Here is a 5,229-nt window from a genome sequence, read left to right on the forward strand (position 1 = left end):
TTGACCTCTCTAGCCCGCTCCTTTTTTCCAGCCCCATTTCGTGCCTTGTAACCGCTGATCCAGAACAAATCATTTAACACTTGACAAGTCAAACAGCTGCTTAGCTCATGACTCAGGCCCAAAATGACCTTAGAGTTTTGTCATTCATGTCAAAGAAATTCCATTTTCATGACTGAGAAATGCATGCAACCACAATGATCTGGGACCTCTAATTTCTGGTCCTCGTGCCTCAAAGCAAGGGGACGTCACACCCTCTGTTGAGTACAGTGAATGGAAATATGACTCTAGAGAAGACCAGTCCATTAGCCTTACAGTCAGATCTCGCTTACTTGGAGCCAATTTATCCCCACCAAGAACATGTCCTTCGGATCATCCTAAGTTCCTGAAGTCTACTGCCATCAGATGCTTCCCAAAAAACTTCAGCTCAAGTGGTGACACTTAACCTTCCTCACAGCTTTCCAGACCGCAAATGTGGAGTCAACCTCTACTCTCCTTAGTCAATCACTGAGAAATGAAATTCTCTTGTATTTTCTATATTTCTCCCAAGCTTGTTCTTCTCTCTCCATCTCTGTGGTTGAGGCCTTTGTCATGTCTTGCCTGGGTCACTCTACTAGGGCTGACACACAGTTGGCATGGATCTGTGTGATTGTGCCACAGCTGGAATACTGAAGTGTGCACATCATGGTTATGGCCCAGATCCCTTGAGCTTCGGATCTCTCCATGACCCAGCAAGTGGAAGGGTAACACCTGGCTCAGCAGGGGGCCTCCAGGCTCCAGCCATTTGGCTTTCCTCTCTTCTGACTGGCCAGTGCCCTGTTGTTAAATAATTTTAATACCACTTCTCTTTAATGGAGCTTCCAGTCTGCCTGTTCTATCTTCCATGTACCTTCTAGAGTTCTTTCTATAATAAAAAGTGGATCACATCACTCACTAGCTCAAACCTTTCAATGGTTCTCCTCTGGCTCTTCAGGGTAGAGTCCAGATTCTTTCGTATGGCCACAGGACCCTCCAAGACCTGGCTCCTGCCCATCTCTCTAGCCACATCCCTCACAAGTCCCGCCTTCCACCCTTTGCTATATCCGTTTTGCCAACACACTTCCTGATGTCCTAGAGGCTGGCAGAGCTCACTGTCATGTTACCTGCGCTGCAACATCTTCGTACCTTTGCCACCCCTCCCCCTCCCTCTTGTCAATTCAGAGAACTCTTAAACTTCAGTCTTCCATTAATTATGTGGACAGGAATATCCTCTGTGTATTCTTTCGGATACATTAAAAGGTGTTCACTCTCCTCACTGAGCTATCTCAGTGTTCTACAGATTTCTACCGATTTCCACAGCATTTGGTACGATGCCTGACATAGAGAAAAACCACATTAGAGAGCAATTATTTATTGCAGATCTGTTCCTTGAGGGGAGGGGCCCTGTCTTACTCATCTTTAGTACACCACTTGGCAAAGAGTAGCCACTCAGCAAATGTTTATTTAACTAATCAAAGAACCCACTCTTGGATTCTTTTAAGATGAGAGAGTTTGTCTAGTACATTCGAAAGTGACTTTTTAGAAACGTATCTGTTTCCTAATTTTCAAACATATGGAGTTTTAAAAAAAGTAGATTTCTAGCTTAATTTCATTGTGATAAGAGTACATGCCTGATAGTTTTTTGCAATATGTTGGAACTTGCTTTACAGCAGAGGACGTGGTACATTTTTGTAAATGTTCTGTGTGTGCTCCAAAAGAATGTGTACTCCGCAGTTATTGGGTGCACTGTCTACATATATCCATCAGGTCAAGTTTGTTGATCACGTTGTTCAAATCTTCCATATTCTCACTGATTTTTTTTCCTATTTGTCATGTTAAACACTTTTTAATTATTTTCTGTAGGAAGTTTACTCCCAATAACATGGCCCACCAATTATTGGAAATGGAACAACACACCTATTATCAAATCTAGACACATTTATACTCCTTTGACAACACACTCCCTGATGTCCTAATGGTTGGCAGAGTTCATTATCATGTGGAGGAATTGGTGAGTCCATAGCAGTGGAATAGAGGAGGAAGGAATACAGAAAACCCTGATTACATGAATTACCATTGAAGACACATGGAATAGTTTAACTTTTAAAAATCACAGAGATTAAAAGAGATACCTTTCTGTTCAGTAGCACAATAGAGCCATAAAATGCTCCATATCTGCTCATTTGTACCCCAACACAATACACATTCCAGCTAGATATGTCCCCAAACTACTCTGTAGCAAATGTCATTTTTTATTACCTTGTTTCAAAACACTTTCCCATAAACATGCAACTTTTTATAAGTCAGAGATGACCAACAAAGGTTTACTAACAAGACTGAACAAATGAAAATCTTCAGCCTACTCTTGGGCTTTGCTGGCGGCCAGAAGCTGGTTCTGTTTTTTTCCATCACTCTTGTTTTTTCTCACCTGAGCTGTGATTCAGCTTCTAACGATATATCTCACTGCAGCCAGATAGGAAAGGGGCTTCCCTTTAGAGCAGTAAATATATTTTCTCGTTAACTTACCATACACACAAATTGGACTTCCTTTTGGAAAATTAAAACTGATACATATTAATAACTCAAAGGGGCTATTCTTTTTTTTTGTTGCAGTTTTTATGGTTTTATTTAAATATGAATAAAATATGCACATGAGCAGCTTATTCATTTTGTTGGCTGCGCAGCCTTGTGTTGGGATTGGTGATTCCGATGGCCAGTTGGGCCGCTCTTTCCACTGATGGCTTTGCGATTCTTAGAGGGAACACTGTGAGCGGTCTCAGCACGGTAAGACTTGTTGCATGTACATCAGCAGCACTTCCAGCTCCTTGTAGTTGTGAACCAGGAACTTTTGGGAGCCACTGGGCAGCCTGTGCTTTGTTTTCTTGTTGCTCCGGTAACCAGTGTTGGTATCAAGATCTGGCCCTTGAATCTTCTCCAAACCCTGTTGTCACTACCTCTGGGTTTCCACCAGTTTCACTTAATGTTGACATATGGGTCTGACTGGTGCCGAATAAACTTCTTGGTCCTCTTTTTGATGATCTTGGGCTTCACAAGGGGTTTCAGGGTGGCCGTGATGCCAAGTAGGAGATGGCTGCCATGGCCATAGGCAGCGCCCAGGAAGAGAGAGTGGAAGGTGGTGTGCACGGGCTGATGGGAAGTAACCTCTCAAAGGGGCACCTTTTACAACACATCTTTAAAGCATGTTTTGTTCAGGTTGTCTGAAGAGAAAACTTAGGAACCCAAATCAATTAAATTGTTGGCAGAAATGCAATTCACTCTTGCCCATCATGATTTATGACCCTACAGGAGACATTCGAGTGCTATTTCTCCTCATCCCCCACCCCCTTCCTCTTTGTTTCAAAATGTCAGGCAGCTACCCAGAGTTAAATTTCACCTCTGCTCTCTGGAAAGGCTGACTACTTGGGTCATTAATCTTGGCCCAGAAATAAGCTCCTGGCTGCTACCAACTGTGGAAATGATTGGTCTTGGTGCATCCTGGAGAATGGTTTTCTAGGGCTATGGCGCCAGAAAAATCAAATGCAGAGCGACTGAGTCTGGGACTAATGCAGCAGTTTTTCATTCAGTATCACCTTCTCTGGATGCTACTTACAAGAAATGATCTAATAACTCAGGGAGCCTCACGCACAGGCAGATTGATGATCTGGCAGAAGCAGATGTAAAGCCAGCTTTGACTGAATGCTAGTTCCCAACCCCTGCGGATTCACACGTGGCCTCCCTCTCTCCTCACAACCACACCCACCCAATTAGAGCACACCCACTCTAATTACAGTTTTGCAAAGGATAGGAAGACTTCAGTACCAACTGCAGGCTCCACGGGGGACATAGGTGGTACAGATTCCAGGCATGCAGCAGATTTCTAGAATGTATATAGTGAACCCACCATGTGCCAGACACCTCACACACATCATCTAGTTTAATATTAATATGTCAACAATCCTGTTGCCCATCTAAGCAGGATGGTCAGATAAAATACAGGCTGCCAATTAAATGTGATCCCTTCTCTCTCTCTATACATATATATTTTTATAAATAGTATAAGTATGTCCCATGCAATATTTGGGACATACTTACATTTACAAATTTGTCATTTATCTGAAATTCAAATTTAACTAAATGTCCTGTATTTTTATTTGCTAAATCTGGTAACCATACCACAGGAGACATTTGGTGATGTCTGGAGACGTGTTTAAGCACCAGGTCCTTGGGAAGAAGGGTCACTACTGGCATCTAGTGGGTAGAGGCCAGTACATCTTCCAATGTACAAGACAGCCTCCCCCATCTTCAAACAGCAAATGTCCAGCCCAAAATGTCAACAGTGCCCAGATTGAGAAATCTTGTTATGAACTAGTCACTGGGTCCATTCCGGTCACAAGTAGGGTACCCAAAGTTAATAGAGCTAAAGCTTGAGGATACTTTGAAGCTCAGTTTTCAGAGGTGTGGAAACAGACTCTTAGGAGACCTTACATTTCATTCCTGCATGAATGTGCTTTCTTTTTATGTTAGTTTTTGCTATTAACTCATAAATTTTTTTGATTGTTTGGGGTTTTTGCTATAAAATTGATCCATAGGGGCTGCCATTTTCCTTCCTATATTCTTTTAAAAGAACAAGTAAAGGTGGCACACAATAAAAGAGCAAAGAAATGTTTCCCCTGGGGTTTTGGTAAAAGTATAGCATTCTCCATCAAGTGTTTTCTGATAACACCCGCAGTTTATAAATGGTTATTACTACAGAAAGAGGGTAATAACCATATATTTCCTAAAGCAGTTGTATTCCTGCTTCATAAAGGCAAGGAAGTTTGCTCTTAAAATTCCCTGCTGATGCTCAGGAATGGGGAAATGGTGTCCTTAGTAAAAGCACCTGGCACCAATCACATGCCCCTACAAGTTCACCCCAGTACAGCTGTGGCCGGGAGCCGGAGGGGACCCCACTGGGTTCCACAGACTTGCAATGAGGATGCCGGCAAACAGTTGTTCCCTTCACGTCTCTTGCGGCTCTTGCCTCCCTGGGTTGTTTCTGCCTTTTGCCTGTTGTGAATAATGCTGTTACAAACATGGCCGTGCATGTGTATCTCCTTGAGAACTTGCTTTCAATTCTTTTGGCTACAGACCCAGAAGCGGAATTGCCGGATCATATGGTAATTCTGCGTTTAATATTTTAAGGAGCTGCCACACCGACCTAGCCATTTTACGTCA

At 42.8% G+C, this 5,229-nt stretch overlaps 1 protein-coding gene and 2 pseudogenes across 1 annotated transcript in view; all 3 read right to left on the minus strand.

Annotated features, from left to right (window-relative positions):
* Positions 1–1,134, minus strand: part of LOC105826483 — a 2,408-nt pseudogene extending 1,274 nt beyond the window's left edge.
* SV2C (synaptic vesicle glycoprotein 2C) overlaps positions 1–5,229 on the minus strand; it is a 238,607-nt gene that overhangs the window by 56,073 nt on the left and 177,305 nt on the right. The window lies entirely within an intron of this gene.
* Positions 2,676–5,229, minus strand: part of LOC105826485 — a 45,007-nt pseudogene continuing 42,453 nt past the window's right edge.

Source organism: Propithecus coquereli, unplaced genomic scaffold (genome assembly GCF_000956105.1).
Source record: "Propithecus coquereli isolate 6110/MARCELLA unplaced genomic scaffold, Pcoq_1.0 Scaffold9, whole genome shotgun sequence".
In the NCBI taxonomy this organism is placed as follows: Eukaryota; Metazoa; Chordata; class Mammalia; order Primates; family Indriidae; genus Propithecus; species Propithecus coquereli.